Raw genomic sequence first — 22,414 nt, forward strand, 5'->3', positions numbered from 1 at the left:
TCCGAGTCGACTGTTGGTGATATGACTGTGCAGTGCAAACGCTTAGACCAAGACCAGGCATACCTCATGCACTGACGGTCGGACGATGACAGCAAAAGAATCATATGGAATCAATCGAAGGAATCACTCAGAGTCCACACGGAATGGTTAATGCACTCTCAATAGTCCACTGAGTCCAAGCATTATGAAATGTAATCCATAAAATTTCGGGCGTTCAGCCGCACAAATTCGAAAAAAATGGTTCAAATGGCTCTGAGAACTATGGGACTCAACTGCTGAGGTCATTAGTCCCCTAGAACTTAGAACTAGTTAAACCTAACTAACCTAAGGACAGCACAAACATCCATGCCCGAGGCAGGATTCGAACCTGCGACCGTAGCGGTCTTGCGGTTCCAGACTGCAGCGCCTTCAACCGCACGGCCACTTCGGCCGGCGCACAAATTCGACTTCTTCTTCTTCTAATCCACTACTGGCCATTAAAATTGCTACACCAAAAAGAAATGCAGACGATAAACGCGTATTCATTGGACAAATATATTATACTAGAACTGACATGTGATTACATTGTCATGCAATTTGGGTGCATAGATTCTGAGAAATTAGTACCCAGAACAACCACCTCTGGCCGTAATAACGGCCTTGATACGCCTAGGCATTGAGTCAAACAGAGTTTGGATGGCGTGTACAGGTACAGCTGCCCATACAGCTTCAACACGATACCACGGTTCATCAAGAGTAGTGGCTGTGACGAGCCAGTTGCTCGACCACCATTGACAAGACGTTTTAAATTGCTGAGATATCTGGAGAATGTGCTGGCCAGGGCAGCAGTCGAACTTTTTCTGTATCCAGAAAGGCCCGTACAGGACCTGCAACATGCGGTCGTGCGTTATCCTGCTGAAATGTACGGTTTCGCAGCGATCGAATGAAGGGTAGAGCCACGGGTCGTAACACATCTGAAATGTAAAGTCCACTGTTCAAAGTGCCGTCAATGCGAACAAGAGGTGACCGAGACGTGTAACCAATGGCACCCCATACCATCACGCCGGATGATACGCCAGTATGGCGATGACGAATACACGCTTCCAATGTGCGTTCACCGCGATGTCGCCAAACACGGATGCGACCATCATGATCTAAACAGAACCTGGATTCATCCGAAAAAATGACGTTTTGCCATTCGTGCACTCAGGTTCGTTGTTGAGTACACCATCGCAGGTGTTCCTGTCTTTGATGCAGCGTCAAGGGTAACCGTAGCTATGGTCTCCGAGCTGATAGTCCAAGCTGCTGTAAACGTCGTCCAACTGTTCGTGCAGATGGTTGTTGTCTTGCAAACGTCCCCATCTGCTGACTCAGGGATCGAGACGTGGCTGCACGATCCGTTACAGCCATGCGAATGAGATGCCTGTCATCTCGACTGCTAGTGATACGAGGCCGTTGGGATCCAGCACTGCGTTCCGTATTACCCTCCTGAACCCACCGATTCCATATTTTTCTAACAGTCATTGGATCTCGACCAATGCGAGCAGCAAATTCGCGATACGATAAACCGCAATCGCGATAGGCTATAATCCGACCTTCATCAAAGTCGGAAAATTTATGGTACGCATTTATCCTCCTTACACGAGGCCTCACAACAACGTTTCACCAGGCAACGCCGGTCAACTGCTGTTTGTGTATGAGAAATCGGCAGGAAACTTTCCTCATGTCAGCACGTTGTAGGTGTCCCCACCGGCGCCACCCTTGTGTGAATGCTCTGAAAAGCTAATCATTTGCATATCACAGCATCTTCTTCCTGTCGGTTAAATTTCGCGTCTGTATCACGTCACGTTCATGGTGTAGCAATTTTAATGGCCAGTAGTGTATTTTGGTTGAATACCGCCCACCAAAAAAGATGGATGCGTTCAATTTTTGCGGCGCAAAGATGATGGTACTTTGGGACACGCAGAATATCGAAAACCGACCCATACGGATTTACGTTTACGTGAAAATATCTGCCACCATCCTTCGCAGCCGATGAGTGTACTCAGAACTCTGGTACACAGAGCATTGCTGACGAGAGCAGTCTGGAGAACAAGCTTCTACACCTGAGAAGAGTTCTTGGAGCCAACGGGTACACTCCACAGCAGATACGTAAGGCACTACAAGTGAAATCAAGTGTGGGTATAAGAAAAGCAGAAGAAGACATGGAAAGTTTTAAATCCATGGCTTTTCTGCAATTCGCCGCAAGCCTATCACCAAAAATAGGATGGATCCTCAGGAAGCACAAAGTGAAAGTGATTTTTCGCTCTCCACCAAAGACAGAAGCACTCCTGAGTTTCGTTAAAGATGATTTGGTGCTTCGGAAGCCTGGGATTTACAAGACCCCGTGTGAATGAGGCCGTTCATACTGGTTCAAACACTATGGGACTTAACATCTGAAGTCATCAGTCCCCTAGACTTGGAACTACTTAAACTTAACTAGCCTAAGGACATCATACACATCCATGCCCGAGGCAGGATTCGAACCTGCGACCTTAGCAGCAGCGCGGTTCCGGACTGTAGCGCCTAGAACCGCTCTGTCACAGCGGCCGGCGACACATACTGTCCAGGGGATATACACAGAGCACCGCAGATACACTCGGCTCTTAGAACCTAATAAATCTGCGGTGGCAGAGGACTGTATTGACACTGGGCACTCTATGGTGTACGAGAACGTCAAAATTTTAGCCTCGACTTCATCTTTATGGGACACATTAGTTAAAGAAGCAATTGAAATTCGGTTGGCGATGAATTTAATTAACAGAGATAACGGCTTCAGCTTGGTCAAATAATGAAATCCGGCAATTTCTGTGATAAAATAACAAAGACGTTGCAGCCTGCAGTGGTACGTCGATATCACCATGTGAATCGACTGCGAAGCCATAGATCTAATTCCATGTATATGTCATACCTCTTTATCGCCGGTCAACGTCTCTGGCGCCTTGTTACCGCAGGCGCAATGGTGCGGTCCGCGGGTTTAGAAGGACGTAGTACTGGAGCGTCACTCAACTCGGATCACTCTGAAGATGGCTGGACGGTATTAGCCGAAGAAGTCGAATTTATGCGGCTGCACGCCCGAAATTTTATGAATCAGTCTTTGCGCCGCGAAGATATGAAGGTACACATTCTGAAAGGTACTCGACAATAGTTTATTTCACAGTTCCGTTAAAAATATAAATTTGTGGTATCGTACAGAGGTCGCAGTGCCACACGAAAATCAGCAACGCGTGTCGGTGCGACAGACATTAGTGACAGCTCGCTGCAATCCGCAAGGTACATGGAAGGCGCTCCTTAAGTCGACGCCTCTCACGCAGTACGGCAGCGCCTCATACTGACATCAACATAGAGCTGAGCTTGGAGGAGCTTGGTCCAGTAAGAGATCTCGGCTACAGCAGTCAGCATCATCGTGTACGACAATGACAGTTAAGGTTCTTGAAGAAATGTACTTTGCAGATGTTCCTTTTTCTACTCTAGAGAACAGTTTGTTAATCTGAGCAAAAGGTAATGCTTTCACAATCAATGACAGTTGTAAATTATCTAGCAACCCTGTGTCAAGGAACTGTGTCAAACTGCAGTAAATCTTTTGTTTAGTAATGTAATAAAGTGAACTAATATTTCACGTGTTATAGTTTGAGGACCTTTCTCCATGAGTAATCGAAGAACCAACAGTTATGCCAGACGAAAGTGGTTTTGCCTGATCTCAACAAAATTAATAATCAATTTTTTTGTTGAACAAGGTTTATTATCAACCGCTTTTACTTAATTTTCGTGGAGTCGCCTACGTACCGAATACCGTTTATTTCACGTAATCTGTTCCTGATTGTATACATTTGATCATTCTTAAGTAACCTTTAGTTGTCTGGTGAATAGAAAACATAAAAAACCGGTGACAGGACTGGAAGGTTGTTTTCAGCGTGGGGTCCTCAAAATATTGATTACATTCAGTCCAACAAAACATACAGGCTCCCCATGTAGTTCCCAGAGAAGGGGACTCATCCACAAACTTTCGATATCAGTGAACCCAGCGAGGAAAATAGTGTATGAAGTGGGCAATAAACCGCTCGTTTAGGCAGCCAGGGTGAAGTTCCAGTTGTCATCTGCGGTTCTTCTAGCAGCGTGACGCCTGTTTCTTATCATTGGTTGTTTTCATCTCCGCTTTTATGTTTCTGATATGTTCTGTGAACAGGCACAGGATGAGGTTCTGTGTATTCAGCAAACTTCATAAATGTCATTACTCCAATATTACTAGAAACCAGTACATATATCATCGAAGAGTGACTGCCCTCTACCGTATACACTGATCAGCCAGAACATTATGACCATCGACTTACTATCGATATAAACCCATCCTAGCGATAGCAGCGTCACCTGACGGGGAATGACTGCTAGTCAGGCACACGCACGGTACTTGGAGTATCGGTGAACGTGGTGTCCGTGTGTTGAATCGGGAAGGTGCGCGATCTATCTGAGTTTGACCGACAGCGGATTCTGCTGGTCCGGAGGCTAGACATGAGCATTTCCGAAACTACATGACTCGTTGGGCGTTCGAGGAGTGCCGTGCTGAGTGACTTTGACATGTGGCGAAACCGAGATGAAACCGCGTCCGCCGGCCGCGGTGGTCTCGCGGTTCTAGCCGCTCAGTCCGGAACCGCGCGAACGCTATGGTCACAGGATCGAATCCTGCCTCGGTCATGGATGTGTGTGATATTCTTAGGTTAGTTAGGTGTAAGTAGTTCTAAGTTCTAGGGGACTGATGACCACAGATGTTAATTCCCATAGTGCTCAGAGCCATTTGGACCATTTTTTGAAACCGCGTCCAGACGTCGCGGGGTTGGGCGAACAGCACTCATTGCAGGTGCCGTACGTAGTAGGCTGTGCAGACTGGTAAAACAGGGCACGCGGCGAACTTTGGTGGAACTAATATCAGACTTTAGTGCTGTGCAGAGTATAAGTGTGTCTGAACACAAGGTGCACAGAACACTTCTAACGATGGGCCTCCGCAGCCGACGACCCATGCATGTGCCAAAGTTAACACCAAGACACCGACAACTACGATTGACATGGGCATGAGAACATCGGCACTGGACGTTGTCGCAGTGTCAGAGCGTTGCGTCGACTGATGAATCCAGATACCTTCTTGATCATGGCGATGAGATGGCGCGATTCCGTCCTCTTCTAGGGGAACAGCTCCTCGACGCCTGTCTGCGGGAGCGAGACAAGCTGGCAGCGGCTCCATTATGCACTGGGAACATTCACGTGGGCATCCAAAGGTCCAGTGGAGCTCGTGCGAGGCATCATGACGCCCAAGGAGTATCGTAGAGTAGCTGTATCCTTTCATCAAGATCATGTTTCCCGACGGCTGTGGCGTTTTTCAACAAGATAATGCGCCATGTCATAAGGCCAGGAGTGTGATGGAGTGGTTCAAGGAACATAGTGGCGAGTTACAGTTGATGCGCTGGGCCCCCAACTCACCAGATTTGAGCCCGATCGAACATCTCTGGGATGTGACTGAACGTAGCGTCAGAGGTCATCGCCCTCCTCCCCGGAATTTACGGGAATTAGGTGACTAGTGTGTGCATATGTGATGCCGAATCCCTCCAACGACCTACTAAGGCCTCATTGGTTCCATTTATGTCGCTGCTGTTATCCGTGCCAAAGGTGGACACACCGGCTATTATGTGGGTGATCGCAATGTTCTGGCTGTTCAGTGGTATAACTAACATTCTATACATGTGATTGCAGGCTTTCTCGTCGTATTTTAGCTACGAAATCTTCACGGGTTATCAGCCGAGTGGCGTCGACTTCTAGTCGCAACGTTTCAATGGACTGCGTATCCATCTTCTTCGCCTGAAGATGACGGATACGCCATCCATTGAAACGTTGCGACTAGAAGACGACGCCACTCGGCTGATAACCCGTGAAGATTTCATAACATTCTATACAGTTTCCCATTCTGTCACAGATTTTTTTATTACCCTGTGATGACTCTTGGAGTCAAAATTAATACCGAGAGGTCTGAATAATCGTACTGCACAGTATCTCAAAATACTACGTTTCACCAGTCACGATTTATGACTTGGCAAACAACTGCCGGTAGAGTAGATGGTCTTTCGGGACTCCTAAGCGTAAATTGAACTTTAACGCGTTGCAACAATTGAAATTACAAGTTTACACTTAGCATTTACAATTTATTTTACCCGCACAACGCTTTTCAGAGGATGGTTTTATGTGAGACGAATTTACGTTACTTAATACGATATGTGGGATGTAATACATATAAAGAAATGAAGAGAAAAGCTGAAAGACGCACAGAATGGAGACAAGCTGCCATTGTAGCTGTTGCAAACCAATCCTTGGATTGACCACTACAGAAGAACAGAAGAATACGATATGTAAGTGTTAAGTAGTTGCGGTCCTTTCTCCATAGGTTATTGGCTCCTTTCTCTGTCATGTTTACAACACATACATTCACGGAGACAGTCACAAGTTTCCCCAAAGTCGACACACAACACATACAGGTCGTATTAATTCACGTATATCCATCGCACATAAATCCGACCTCTGAAACGCGTTGTGGAAATAAAATAAATCGTTACTTGTAACAGTAAACTTGTGGTTTCAGTTGATATCAGTAGCAGTTTCTATATATTCTAACGTAAAAAGTTCGCATTTGAAGTGAGACTTTGTAGTTATTTTGTGTCAGCGCTGGACACTACTTCGACTTTAGTGACGGTGTTTCAGTATAGTCTTCGTGCAATTATGTTTTCTTTTTCTAAATTCACAAGCTAGTTTTGCTTTATGAGGAATGCACGAAACTCTGTTTTGATAGGTCGTGACCGAATGAGAACTCAGTGCTGCATGGAAAACATATATCACCGTATTGTGATGAAATAAACAATCTCTTATTCGATGGCGTAGGTTGCATTAGCTTGTTGCAGCATATTCTAATTACAATAATAATTTGTAATTTATATATATAATTTATATATATAATAATTTATCGATCACGTGCTGAGGCTGTGATAAACAGTCTTCTTCGTGCAGATACTGCCACCTACTAGCGACACGCAAAAACAAAAGCAAGTGCGCCGCAGAAAGCACTTGGTGAAAAATATTGTACATATTACAGTCAGACACAGAAGTTTATTCCATTAGATAGATAAAAATAAGTTGGATGTGGCATATGGACTACTTAAGGTCTGAGGAGGATAAGCGAACCACCTCTCCGGAACGAGGCGTAAACTAATGAAAGCTGTGAGCAGAACAACACACCTAAACAAGGCCGCAGGAAGTCGTTGAACGCGTTGTTGCCGGCAGTTAAAGCAGACTGGTTCTGATGGAGTCCTTCGCGTTTTAGCGGACCCTGACACACATTACTGGCAATGGCTGTATTGATGCAACGAATTCTGGTTCTTTATTCGGTATTGTCAATCGATAGCGGAATTTACGTAACGCAGCCCTCCACTTACTACCTCACCATCGTCTGTAGAAAGAGGAAGGAGCAATAAACTCGGTGCTGGCACATCGCCCATCTCATTCAGACAGTACCAAGGGTACGCAGATCTCAATGTGTGGCTGTCATCAACATCACGCTCTCTCTTCATGGGACACTGCGCAGAGAGCTTTGTGACGTAACCCAGCGCGCGTTTTGGACATCATGAGCATGACTCCACCACCTCTTGTTCCTTTGCCGGCAAAACACCGGCGGTAAAAAGTTATATCACCCGCCAAAGTTCAAGGAGTCGAATTTCCCACAAGAGCATCAATGAGATAATAAATTTTAGCCATTACATGTTCTAAAAATGACGGATTGTGGCCGTAACGCTGAGTCCTAGCAGGAGTAAGAGATACAACAAAATTTTTAAGAATAATTAATACTCATGTAAAACTAGCTCAGTTTAATTATGTTACACAAGCTTATGAAACGTTGTCAAACGGGCAGATTCGACTGAGAAGTGGGATATCACTTCCACTTATATATTATGATGGAAGAAGTTGTCCTTGGCATTACCGGGTGTGTAATGCCGCTACCAAGCAGTAAGCAGTACTAATGCGAGCGATTTCCATTAGCTTCGGAATGCAGCGGCCCGAGATCTGCTTTAAGATGCCCAAGTACAATTGATCGTCTCTGTATACTATCGTACAACAGAAACACAATTCTCTGCATGTGGTAGGTGCACACCATCAGCAGGAATTATTAAAACGCAAACGTCGCCACCGCATTTTAAATAACAATAAATAAATAATAATAGATAATAAAGTAAACAAAGTCAAGATAAGGCTAAGTTTCATTGCTGTAATCATTCCCTATTTATAATAAAGTGCTGAAGTCCTTTCATAAAGTACAAGTAAAAAATTCTGTTTTAATAATTTACGTTAAAATATCTCTTGATAGGCACGCACAATGTCAACCGAGAAAGGTAAAGTATACGCAACATCCTACCAATATTGCACACGACTGCAGTCTATCGATAACGAGGTCTCAGCACATCGACCGATCGCAAGGACCAATTAACAAGTGTGGCTCTTGTCCGTCTCCTCTCTAGACGGGCTCGCACGACAAATGTTTTTATATTAAGTGCTGGTTTGAAAACAGTGATAAATCTCCCCAGATGACTTGATGAAAGATACACGCTCTTTGCCTAGATGTATTGACTATATCGCTTATTCCTTATAGCAACAGAACAAATAATATTCACATGCTGGCATGTTATTAAGCACGAAAGGGACACAGAGATGATCAACCAACAACAATGGCAGACGCTACAATGGAGGCGTCCTGTATCACGTTCTTAGAAGAGTCAACCGACGTGTTGTTTCCTCCGGCGCATCTCTCACGAAAAGCCCTTCAAGATAAAATTAGAGAGATTTGGCCCGCACGGAGAGATACCGGTAATCGTTCTTCGCGCAAACTCTTCGCGACTAGATTAGAAAGCGGGTGAAGCTCCGGTGCTACATAAAGCACCCTCCACGACACATCGCAAGATGGCTTACGGAGTATAGATGAAGATGCACACATATACTGAAGAGCCAAAGAAACTGGTACACCTGCCTAATATCGTGTAGGGCCCCCGCGAGCACGCAGAAGTGCCGCAACACGATGTGCCATGGACTCGACTCATGTCTGACGCCTTAAATCCTGCAGGACTGTCCATAAATCCGTAAGAGTACGAGGTGGTGGAGATCTCTTCTGAGCAGCACGTTCCAAGCCATCCCAGTTATACTCAATAATGCTCATGTCTGGAGAGTTTGGGGGTCAGCGGAAGTGTTTAAACTCAGAAGAGTGTTCCAGGAACCACTCTGTAGCAATTCGGGAAGTTTGGGGTGTCGTATTGTCCTGCTGGATTTGCCCAAGTACGTCGGAATGCACAATGCACATGAATGGATGCAGGTGATCAGACAGGAAGCTTACGTACGTGTCACCTGTCAGAATCGCATCATTCCAACTACACACGCCCCGCAGCATTACAGAGACTCCATCAGGTTGAACAGTCCCCTGCTGAAATGCAGGGTCCATGGATTCATGAGGTTGTCTCCATACCCGTACACGTCCATCCGCTTCATGCAATTTGAAACGAGACTCGTCCGAACAGGCAACTTGTTTCCACTCATCAACAGTCCAATGTCGGTGTCAACGGGCCCAGGGAGACGTAAAGCTTTGTGTCGTGCAGTCATCAAGAGTACACGAATGGGCCTTCGGCTCCGAAAGTCCAAGTCGATGATGTTTCATTGAATGGTTCGCACTCTGATACTAGATGATGGCCCAGCATTGAAATCTGCAGAAATTTGCGGAAGTGTTGCACTTCCGTCACATTGAACCATTCTCTTCAGTTTTAGTTGGTCCCGTTCTTGCAGGATCTTTTTCCGGCCACAGCGATGTCAGAGATTTGATGTTTTACCGGATTCCTGATGTTCACGGTACACTCGTGTAATGGTCGTATGGAAAAACCCCACTTCATCGCTGTCTCGAAGGTGCTGACTCCCATCGATCCTGCGCCAACTATAACACCATAAACTCATTTAAATTATGATAAACTGCCATTGTGACAGCAGTAACCGATCTAACAACTGCGCCAGATATTTGTCTTATATAGGCGTTGCCGACCGCAGGAGCCGATCGCTTTTCAGTTCTAGGTGCTTCAATCTGGAACCGTGCGACCACTGCGGTCGCAGGTTCGAATCCTGCCTCGGGCGTGAATGTGTGTGATATCCTCAGGCTAGTTAGGTTTAAGTAGTTCTAGGGGACTGATGACCTCAGATGTTAAGTCCCATAGTGCTCAGAGCCATTTGAACCATTTGAGCAGACCGCAGGGCCGTATTCAGTTTACATATATCTGTATTTGAATATGCAGGCCTGTATCAGTTTCTCTGGCACTTCAGTGTAGATGTAATTCAACAATTTTGTATCCTTGCCGTTACTAACCTTCTGCGCGGCAAGTGAAAACGGTATGTTGACCACCGATGCTCTCGGCGCTGCGGGCCGCCTTTAGCCCTTACCGGTACCAGGAAGTCGCCCGACGTCCGCCATTTTACACAGGATTATTCTCTCTTTTCATCCCCGCTCAGCCTGGCAGCCGTTTCCAGCAACCTCCGACTACATTCCCGTTGGAACGATGTCACAGCAGCTGGCCTTAAACAGTTTGTCTCTTGATTCATTACTTCGTTCCAGTGCAACACACGTACAGCAGAAGTACTTTGCGTTGATGAACAACCTGAACAGTAACATTTAAAAACGTGCTTGTTCCACTATCAGCTGCTTAGAAGCAAAACTCTGTAACTGACTGCTTAGCTCCCCACACTGTCCAGTCACATTAATATACCACCTGTCAAAAGCCTGAATAGCCACTTCTGGCAACGCGGATTGCTGCGAAACGTGCAGGAACAGAGTCAGCTACCGACAGAGATGTGGAACCATGTCAACTTCAATGGTGTGACCAGTTGCGCTAGGTTTCCCGGTTGAGGATCCATGGCGCGAACAGCCAGAACGGGGTGGTCCCATAGACTCTCGATTGGATTTAAATCTGAAAAGTTTGGTGGCCACACGTACGCCGCTAGCTGTATGACGCATTGTATTGTCGTGCTGGTAGATGCCATAGTCCCGAGGAACAACGGCTGCATATAGGGGTGGAAATCAAATATAGAGGCATACTTTTGCTGATCCTCTGTGCCTTCCAAAATGACAAGGTCACCCGGGGAACGCCAAGAAAACATTCCCTCCTCCCTCCTTCGACTTGGATTCTTTCGACGACCACACATACCATGGCCACCTGTTCGACGGAGTATAAAAAGTGATTCCCATCTAAAGGCCACCTGTCGCCACTCATTGTCCAGTCGCTGACTGGTGTGAAAATTCCAGCATTCTTCGCCGATGAACAGGAGCCAGCACGGGTGTAGGAACCAAGCGCCTGCTGCGGAGGCCCATATGCAGCAACGTTCGCTGAACAGTCTTTGAGGAGACAGTGTTGGTCACGAGACAGTGTTGGTAGCCCCTTGGTTCACCTGGGCTGTCAGTTGATCAACAGTTGCACGTCTATTCGCCCGTACGCATCTCCGCAGCCGTTGTTCATCCCCTGTCCTCTATGGCCGGTGGTGCACCGCAGTTGCCTCACGCTGGTTTTGCACAGCACCATTTTGCTATGCATGATATACTTTAACCACAGCGGCGTCGGCTCCCGGTAGCTGAGTGGTAGCCGGCACGGTAGCTCAGCGTGCTTGCTCAGAGGGTTTAGCTACCCTCTGTAATAAAAAACTGAGTGAACGGATCAACGAACAACCTGAACGGGTGTCACGGACGTCCGTCACGAACAAATTCAACGAACAGTATAGAACAAAATGAGATCAATGGCCGGCACAGTAGCTCAGTGTGTTCGGTAAGAGGGCTACGTGCCCACTGTAATAAAAAAAACTGAGTTAATCGATCATCAACGAAATTAGACGGATGTCTTACGACGTCCGCCGCGAGCAGATGCAACGAACGAAAGTGAACTAAATGAGATTTAAAAAAAAGAAATGTGGTCAGCGCGACAGTATGTCAATCCTAAAGGCCCGGGTTCGATTCCCGGCTGGGTCGGAGATTTTCTCCGCTTAGGGACTGGGTGTTGTGTTGTACTAATCATCATCACTTCATCCCCATCGACGCGCAAGTAGCTGAAGTGGCGTCAAATTGAAAGACTTGCACCCAGCGAACGGTCTACCCGACGGGAGGCCCTAGTCACACGACATTCATTCATTCACCACAGTGGCACGTCAACAGTTTACAAACGTAGCCCTTTCGGAAGTGCTTCCACCTTTGGCCCGAAAGCCGGTGATCATGACTTTTGGACTTCATAAATAGGAGAGTTTCCGAGTCCCCTGGACGCGCTTTACACACCCTCCACAGCTAGTGGCGCCATCTGCCGTCTACGATTGTTTATTGCACGTTGACGTCGAACATAGGCGGTGGGCACATTAGAGTGACAGCATCGTGTACGAAGGCCGCCTTTGAGTCTTTGTACAAACAACGAAAGAAAAGTTCTTGGTGTAAATCGTTTTACTAGTTCTCCAAATAATCGCTTTTCAAAAGTATTCAGAAAGCATTGGAAACGAGTTCTAGGAAAGCTTTTGCCACTCTGTTGGCTCTGAGCACTATGGGGCTTAACATCTGTGGTCATCAGTCCCCTAGAACTTAGAACTACTTAAACCTAATTAACCTAAGGCCATCACACACATCCATGCCCTAGGCAGGGTTCGAACCTGCGACCGTAGCGGTCACGCGGTTCCAGACTGAAGCGCCTAGAACCGCAAGGCCACACCGGCCGGCGCCACTCTGTTGTTGGAAACTAAAAACCATTGCTTTGGAAGGACTCAACAGCTACATGAGGTGCCGAACATACCTACCCACACATCATTAGTTTGACATAAAGGAACAAAAAGAAATCTTTAGCCAATTCGACATTTTCCTCTGTGTAATGACTGCTTAACGTTCTGTTTGACAGACGGCATTCTCTTGTTGAAGAGTGACGCCACGTGTTCTCTTGTTTTCCGTGATTTCTTGGGCAACATCAAACAAACAGTTCATTGTATACGTCTCGGCATTAACTATTCTTCCATCCTCTAAAGAAATGGTGCGATATGTCCAGTGGACCTAAAGAAACAGTGGGTAATTTTCTTGGAAGTGCTTCGCGAACGAACCACTTTCGTTGGTTTTGGCTCATTTTCGAACATCCAAACAGATGATTACTGCTCAGGTTCCGAGTCCGACGAGTAGACTACATCAAATGTGGAACTGGCCACCGGATGTGAAGAGAGGAGGACCCGTCAGTACAAAAGGAGGCTGGGAGCGCTGCGTTGTCAGTAGAGATGCAGTGACAGCAGAATGGGTTGGACAGGAGAACTCAGTGTCTTCAAACTTGGATTACGCATTGGATGTCATCTGAGTAACAGAGCCATAAGGGACATATCAACTCTTCGAAAGCGGCCCAATTCGGCTAAAGTTATTGTGAAGTGCAAACGCGAAGGAACAACCAAAGCTAAACCAAGACCAGGCAGAGCGACGCAACTGGACAGTTGGTGACTCGAAACAAGTTATCTACAGTGATGAATCATGCTATGCCCCGTGGCAATGCAATGGAAGACTTTGGGTTTGGTAAATGCCTGGAGATTGTCACCTGCCATCACCGAGGGATGGAGGAGATGGTGTTACTGTAAAGGTGGTGTTTTTCTTAATTATTGTTTTGTGCCTATATTGGGCTTAAGAAAACATCAAAAGGCAGAAGGGTATGAACACATTTTACAGTATTATGTACTGTTACAGTAGAGGAATGTTTCGGAGACGATTGTTGTATCTGTGTGACAATGCAGACTGTCGTAAAGTAGCACGTGTGAGAGGCAGTGGTCTGTACACAGAAACATTCCTGAAACGCAGTGAAATGTCTAGAGTCCCGACCTGAACCAATAGAACATGTTTGGGATGAGTTAGAACGTCGACATCGCTCCAAGCAGCACCATCCAACACCACTACCTTCGCTGGTTTTATCTCTTGAAGAAGAATGGACTGCCATTCCCCCCACAGACATTCAGGCATCCCATCGAAAGTGTCTCCGGCAGAGTTCGAACTGTGATACGGCAAAGGGTGTACACATCCTATATTAATGGCCACTTTCAGGTATTTGAAGTCAGTGGTCTTACCGCAGTGGTAACATCTGTTCCCGTCAGATCACCGAAGTTAAGCGCTGTCAGGCTTGGCTAGCACTTGGATGGATCACCATCCGGGTCTACCGAGTGCTGTTGGCAAGCGGGGTGCACTCAGCCCTTATGAGGCCAATTGAGGAGCTACTTGCTTGAGAAGAAGCGGCACCGGTCACGAAAACTGACAACGGCCGGGAGAGCGGTGTGCTGACCACATGCCCCTCCGTATTCGCATCCGGTGGCGCCTAAGGGCTGAGGATGACATGCCGGCCGGTCAGTAACGTTGGGCCTTCAAGGCCTGTTCGGGCGGTGTTTTTTCTTATTAGCTGTTCGGATACTTTTGATCAGATAGTATATATACAAGATACGTCTCCTGTTCAGATTTTGTAAACGGACTTCGTTTCCCTCAAGTTTTTGTATGTCCATCCTTTTGACTAGATATCTTGGGGACAACGGCCGTTTACTATTGTAAGAAAATGAAATGCCTACAGCCGTCCATATGATTTTATTTATTTTGTAGCTACCAGTTTCGGCGCTTCAGAGCGCCATCTTCAAGCCGTAGTCGATGCTGAAGAGGTTGATGTCACCACTCCAACCATCAACTGCGAATTAGTTGATGGTTGGAGTGCTGACACCAAAATGTACAGATAGTTTGCGTAACCAGTTATGTTGGCCACTGATGCGGTATATGTAAGGATCGTGTCAACCCCTTCAGCATCAATTACGGCCTGAAGATGGCGCACAGAAGCGCCGAAACTGGTAGCTACAAAATAAATAAAATCATAAGGAAGGCTGTAGGCATTTCATTTTCCTACAATTTGTTTTCCTCGGTCGAATATTTTTACCATTTCCTAAGCTGCTAAGTCTCTGTTAATGATGCTCGATAGAATTATGGGGAATCCATCGGAAACAGATCATTTTTAACAAATGGATGTTCATGTAAAACTTAATGTAGAGCAGTCTTCGACATACCTAGGGATTCCTTCACCTTGCTTTAAGCCACACGCCGATGCTTTTCAATCGTGTTGAGCACAGATCGGTGTTTTTCGGGACAACGACCTATATTGGTAAACCTTCACGAAATTCATCGCGCACGATAGCACGACGGCGACAACAAAGTACTGCTGACGAACAGTATACAGTACTTTCTGAAATTGAGCAATTACGAAAAGACGTACAACGCGATTCGAGACATTGCTGCTGAGATAATGTTCACGAAAAACTGAAAAAAATCATCCACCAAATATCTTCACGAGATATTACCATTTTTTCACAATCGTATTTCTTTAACCGCTTACTGTAAACAAATTATGGTGCTTGACAAAAAAATTGACGCACTCGGAAGACATGGTCGTGTGTCAATATACACTTCGTACATGTGCTCATCAGCGGCAGATGTGTAAATGATATAGAATTGCAGTTCTCTGTGGCAGGTAGAATGGCCGCCAGAGTACAGTGGTGTTGTTCGTGTTTAGTGTAGTTACAAGCCCTGTTTTGGTATATAAGGAGCGTGAGCACCGTCCGATGTTCAGTGATCACTGTGAAGGACAATGTGACGCCGCGTACTCGTGTGAGACAGCGCTATAAGCATCTGAGAGCGTTTGAAAGAAGCGTCGTTGTGGCTCTACATGTGGCCAGCTAGTCGAACTGTGCAATATCCACATATGTGCGGCCCAATGTTGGACCCCATGGGAACGTGAGAACAGGCATAATCGTCGCCAAGGACGTGACCGTACGCGTCTGACCTAGGGATCGGAAAAACCGATCGGTTAAAGCCGATACCGGTATTTCAGTTCTGAATAACCGGTATTTTTAGGTATCTGTTTGGTGTCAGTTATAACAGATTTTTAAAAAATTTTTTTTTTAATTCGTCGCAGCTGCAATGCTACAACGTTTCGTTTTTAATAAAATATTTTTTTTTAAAAGAGTAATTTTTATTTGGAAATTTGCATTGGTTTGAGATATTGCGTTATTATAAAAATTGGAAAAAGCGATTAGCCATATTTTTAAAACAGCACCGACAGAAACAAGCAACAAGTACAGGGCATAACAATTGGTACAGCACTGCTGAGACAATAATGCCGCTGCTGCCGTGTGTCGTGGCTTACGGTAAGCTGTACGTGCAGTGTGCAAGACTTAGCTGCACTTGGTCTATACGGTAGTTTCTGAAATGGCTCTGACCACAATGGGACTTAACACCTGAGGTCATCAGTCCCCTAGAACTTAGAACTACTTAAACCTAACTAACCTAAGGACATCACACACATCCATGCCCGAGGTAGGATTCGAACCTGCGGCCGTAGCGGTCTCGCGGTTCCGGACTGAAGCACCTAGAACCGCCTGGCCACTCCGGCCGGCGGTAGTTTCTCGTTCTTGTCGGCGGACACCTATTGTATTGCAAAATGAAACAAAACACAGCTGGAAACACTTTTACGAAGTTCAGTAGCAGTGAAGTACAATGTCCATTTGCTTTAAAAGATTACAGATGTGTCTGTCATTTCTATAAAATCATAAAAGAGGAAGGAAATTATGGTAACAGTAATAATTCAAAAGCTTTACGACAGTTCATTCGCTCTGTACAATAAAAATGGAAAATTGCAGATCTGCTGCCTGTGTCTACATACCGGGTGCTTATAATTAAACGTTCCCTATTTAACACGTTATAACACGGAAACTAATTACCGTACGAGTACCGAACGTGGTAGCATTACTGTCAAGGACATGGGGAAGAGAAATATAGCAGAACCAGTTCAATTGAAACGCTTTTAATGTGCTGCTGCGGTACGTCATACCATTACATATTGGTACCATTACTGCTACAAAAGGGGCTCAATATGGCGCCTGTCAGTGTCCAAAAGCGTCTGAGAGCGCAGGATTGCATTCTGTACAGCAGAACGAAGCGTATTCGTAGGTATGCTGTGTACTTCTCTTGATATACTGCGCTTCGGATCAGCACATGTGTGAATTTTCCCCTGGTAAACCATGTCCTTCAGGTAGCCACACAACCAGAAATCACAGGGAGTGAGATCAGGTAATCGTGCCGGCCAAGCATTTGGAATCGATCGGCTGATAATTCGATCGTTTGAAAATGTGTTTCGGAGAATCAGGTGAACTTCACGAGCAATGTGCGGTGGGGTCCCATCTTGCATGAAAACTGTTTAGTTTAATGCGTTTCTCTCCTGTAGGGCGGATATGACATGCTGGCGAAGCATATCGCGGTAACGCTGGCCGGTCACACTGCACGTCTTTGGTCCTTGAGCGCCAACCTGTTCAAAAAAGGATGGGACAATGATGAACGGAGCCGTGAAGCCACGCCATACGATGACACGTTCACCATACAGAGGAACTTCATGTACAGTAACTGGAGGTGAAGACCCCCACACTCGGCAATTCTGTGTGTTCACCTCACCCGTCAGAGAAAAACGAGCTTTGCCTGTTGTGAGGTAACGGGCGAGTTGTGGCGCCATGGAAATATTCTAAGTTCGGAGTTGGCGTGGCCGCACTGGGGCCTCTCGGCAGGCCGCGGCTCGTCGGCGGCCGTTTGGTGCTGAACGTTAGCCGGGGTCCGGGGAGCGTGTGGCTGGGAATTCCTTGGTGACGCTATGTCGATGAAAGAGGCTTGTATGCCGAGAGTGCCAAAGATGGCGGAGACATTTCACAGTTCGTCTAGAAATTAATAGTAGCCTGTTGAATCATGATACCTCAAAAAGAAACATGTACACTACCATTATTTGCACGACGATTATGATGGTGTGATCAGATTTTCAACATCTTTATTAAAGTTTAGTATGTGACAGTAAATTACACAAGTAACACCCAGCAACGAATTTCCAAAATCTAAACGGTTCGTCCGATTTTGTCGATCGACACGTCTTTATAAAGCTATTAGTGTAAACCTAAATTGACATGAATTACAATCATGCAACTTGAATAGTACATGAGTTATTGGCGGACAAAGTGGCTGATTACTGTCGATTGTGTCAGGCCATAAGTACTTCACAGTTACATGAAAAAACGGTAGCAGCATGCTTGTAAATACATTTATTCATCTATGTCTTTGTTTATATCCGATATACGCCATTCATGAAGAAATGGGTTAATTGTTTACTGTTTGTTTAGAAAGCACAGAGACGTTAGGCTACTGGCCTACTTTTGCTTGCTATTCCTTTGATTTATGTCTATTTAATTTATTTATGTATTTAATAATGTGTGTTAGAGAATGTTTATGATCCAGCAGTAGGAATATTTATTTAATTTCCAATTATTTAAATGTAAATCCGGTATTTCGAATGTGTTTCATTATGTTTGTGAGTGTGCGTTGGCTTGAAGACATGGCGGGAGCGCTCTAGCCAGTCACAGCGCTCGTGAATGGGGCGACTCGATGGAGGAGATCCGGACAGGACGACAGGACACAGAAGTGCGGGAGGCGATGGCGCGAAGACGTAGTATGCCTTTAAATATGAATATCTCGCGAGCTATGTTGTCGTACATAACTAATTACTTGAAGTATGAATCTATTGTTTCCCTGTTATTCAACTTCTATTTTATTTAACTGCTGGACCATCGACACCAGTAAGTGTTTTGCAGAAATATACCACATTCTCAGAAGTACTTCTACTATCGTACTCATCATTTTAAGTCGTTAAGATAGTACCTGCAGATTTTATTTAATTGCTTCCTTTCATGTATAAATTTCTACGTTACATTCGCAATTGCCAAGTGACAGGATCCTTCGACCATTTGATTCATGTGTGTATTCGTATTGTATACTGTAGACTCAGCAGTATTTGGCTTGTAATGCACCAACTACATATCCCAGCCCCTAGACAACGAAACCAGCCAAAACTTTTAATATTCCAACTTTGAGTCTGAGGGTACGTAGTTGAGGGCCCTCACATCCTTTCATCATTTTATTTGAACGCCCGCACTGTCCATAGGATGGTCCGGGGCAGCCTTCGTCAATTTCAATCCTTGTGAGAAAGTGGAGAGTGAAGTCAACACGACATTGTGCGTCCTGTGATGCAAGCTGCTGTTCGGTATGCATCTTGTACGAATGCCATCTAAGAATGGTTGGAAGCATCTTCCGTACAGTAGACCACAGGATGCTCAATGGCATGACAGAGCATGTGCACTGCCTGACGATCGGGAATGGCGGGCAGCGTTTTCTGCCAAAGCAACAATGATTTCATCAACCAATTGTGGTGTAACTGATCATCGGCCTATTCCCAGAGCGACGCCCAGTTCTCCATTTGATTCGAACTTCATGCTCCACACAGCAGGTGGAGAAAGAGGACCCTTCCGTAATCCTTTCAGCCGTCGATATTCTCGAAGCATACCTGCAGCATTACTGTTGTTTTGACAATAGAGCTTCACCAGTAACGCCCTGCTCCTTTCGACCAAGCTCATGTTGACAAGTCAACAAGTACACTGCCACTGGTCAGATGTACGAGACTATGAATCACGATGATGATCACGGCACCTGGTGGCTATAGTTCGACGAGGACGATGCCGCTGTGTTGTATGGAAATCATACACCCCATACTCTGGACATTAATGCTAGCAAGTCTGGTACTCGTACGGTAATTGGTTTCCGTACCATAACGTGTTAAACGTGGAAAGTTTAATTATAACCGCTCGGTAATGTGCCTTTATCTGCTTGCAACCTCTGGAACAGGACAAATTAACACGAAAGACTGACTTTTTGAAATCTAGTTTTCGCCCTTTAGCGCTGACTATTCGTAATACCCAAACAGCGATTTCAATCAACATGATTTTTGGCAGAGCTTCCAAAAATTAGAGTCAGTAGGAGAACACTGGTGATTTTTTGCAGTATTTAACCACTTATCACTATTTAAGAAAAGCAGCGAACGGTGGATGGACTAAGATTTCTTATATTTGCCTAGTTAATTTAATATTTCGATTCAATGTATCTTGAAACTTGGACAGTCAAAATGTTTGAATCTTTGTTCGATTTCTATGTTTGTTTCAGGAAATAATAGAAATAAAAATACCGAGAATCAGTTATTTCAGAAACTGGTTATTCTGAGCGATTTTAAAACTCAGGTTAAACTGGCGTGGAAAAAAAATCCGATATAACCGGAAATTGGTGGTTTGAGCGATAACCGCCATCCCTAGTCAGATTACCAGACCATCTCCGACATCAACTTCATTTAGGTGTCAGTATCCACGTTATCAAGGCCAGTTACAACAGTCGTGGGCCATTGTCCCTCAGGAGAGTATACAACAGCATCAGTACATGCATTCAGGCTTGAGTGGATGAAGTTTAATTTAGTTTCCTTCTCCCCTTCTCGTTGATTCACTTTTATGTTAGCCAGTGTGTTCAGCCAGTTTCCAAGATGCCAGTGTTTTAACAATAGTAAACGAAAGTTTTGAAACAACAGTAATGCTACACTTAATAGCGCAATCTAGTGGAGCCTTGTAAAAAGTTAAAAAGACGACACTAGTGTAAATGACTAGCGCGGAGCATACAACCTTGCACCCGTGAGCCAACTTGCTGGCGCAAGTGTTTACGTTGACAGAGACTGCCGACAAGCACAAAGAAGGAGCCGGTCTGACATAACAACTCAGCTGACTGCTGCCGAGACGAGCAGGTGTCTGCGTGGGCGATAGGGGGACAGTGACTTGCGCACTTCTGCTTCTGGTCGTCCGCGAAACTTTTTAATGTGTTACACGTGCCATGGCTTTTGTGTCCTGAATATTTTCAATAAAATCTTTTTGTGCTGACTATGCCACGATGAAAAAGTACACCACCATTTTGACAACTATTGTAGATATCCTTCATAAAATCGTAATATCAAAGGTATAGACTTCCCTTCGGTTGCTAATGAAAGCAAGAATGAAAAAAAAATCAAGACGTGTTAATAAGATTGAAAAAGCGTTCGACTGTGTAAATGTTGCAAGATGCACGAAATTCTGAGGAAAAAAGGGCTAAGCTATAGGGAAGGTCGGGTAATATAAAATACCAGCTTAGCGCCCGCTCGTGTAGACTGTATGGCCTGCAGAATTTTTTATTTTTTTGTTTTTATTTAATCGAATTTTTTGTGTTGTTCACAAATTAAGGCTATATAGGCATAGTCTTTTCCAAATGTACGTCAGACCAAAAAGCGATTCTGGTAGCTGTACTCCATAAGTTTTGTTAATCATGCCTTTTGCGTTATTGTGGAGATATTCCTACAGCAACTTTCGTCCCCTAAAAATATTTTGTTGTATGTAACCGAGAAAAGAAATACCAAGTTTCCTAAATTTAACTTTAAAATTTTTATAATGTAACTAAATACACTCCTGGAAATGGAAAAAAGAACACATTGACACCGGTGTGTCAGACCCACCATACTTGCTCCGGACACTGCGAGAGGGCTGTACAAGCAATGATCACACGCACGGCACAGCGGACACACCAGGAACCGCGGTGTTGGCCGTCGAATGGCGCTAGCTGCGCAGCATTTGTGCACCGCCGCCGTCAGTGTCAGCCAGTTTGCCGTGGCATACGGAGCTCCATCGCAGTCTTTAACACTGGTAGCATGCCGCGACAGCGTGGACGTGAACCGTATGTGCAGTTGACGGACTTTGAGCGAGGGCGTATAGTGGGCATGCGGGAGGCCGGGTGGACGTACCGCCGAATTGCTCAACACGTGGGGCGTGAGGTCTCCACAGTACATCGATGTTGTCGCCAGTGGTCGGCGGAAGGTGCACGTGCCCGTCGACCTGGGACCGGACCGCAGCGACGCACGGATGCACGCCAAGACCGTGGGATCCTACGCAGTGCCGTAGGGGACCGCACCGCCACTTCCCAGCAAATTAGGGACACTGTTGCTCCTGGGGTATCGGCGAGGACCATTCGCAACCGTCTCCATGAAGCTGGGCTACGGTCCCGCACACCGTTAGGCCGTCTGCCGCTCACGCCCCAACATCGTGCAGCCCGCCTCCAGTGGTGTCGCGACAGGCGTGAATGGAGGGACGAATGGAGACGTGTCGTCTTCAGCGATGAGAGTCGCTTCTGCCTTGGTGCCAATGATGGTCGTATGCGTGTTTGGCGCCGTGCAGGTGAGCGCCACAATCAGGACTGCATACGACCGAGGCACACAGGGCCAACACCCGGCATCATGGTGTGGGGAGCGATCTCCTACACTGGCCGTACACCACTGGTGATCGTCGAGGGGACACTGAATAGTGCACGGTACATCCAAACCGTCATCGAACCCATCGTTCT

At 45.8% G+C, this 22,414-nt stretch overlaps 1 protein-coding gene and 1 pseudogene across 2 annotated transcripts in view; one reads left to right on the plus strand and one right to left on the minus strand.

Annotated features, from left to right (window-relative positions):
• Window positions 1-22,414, minus strand: part of LOC126473168 (ABC transporter G family member 23-like) — a 490,841-nt gene that overhangs the window by 325,041 nt on the left and 143,386 nt on the right. The gene's annotated exons all lie outside the window — the stretch shown is intronic.
• LOC126475780 (5S ribosomal RNA) lies at window positions 14,171-14,289 on the plus strand (annotated as a pseudogene).

Source organism: Schistocerca serialis, chromosome 4 (genome assembly GCF_023864345.2).
Source record: "Schistocerca serialis cubense isolate TAMUIC-IGC-003099 chromosome 4, iqSchSeri2.2, whole genome shotgun sequence".
Classification (NCBI taxonomy): domain Eukaryota; kingdom Metazoa; phylum Arthropoda; class Insecta; order Orthoptera; family Acrididae; genus Schistocerca; species Schistocerca serialis.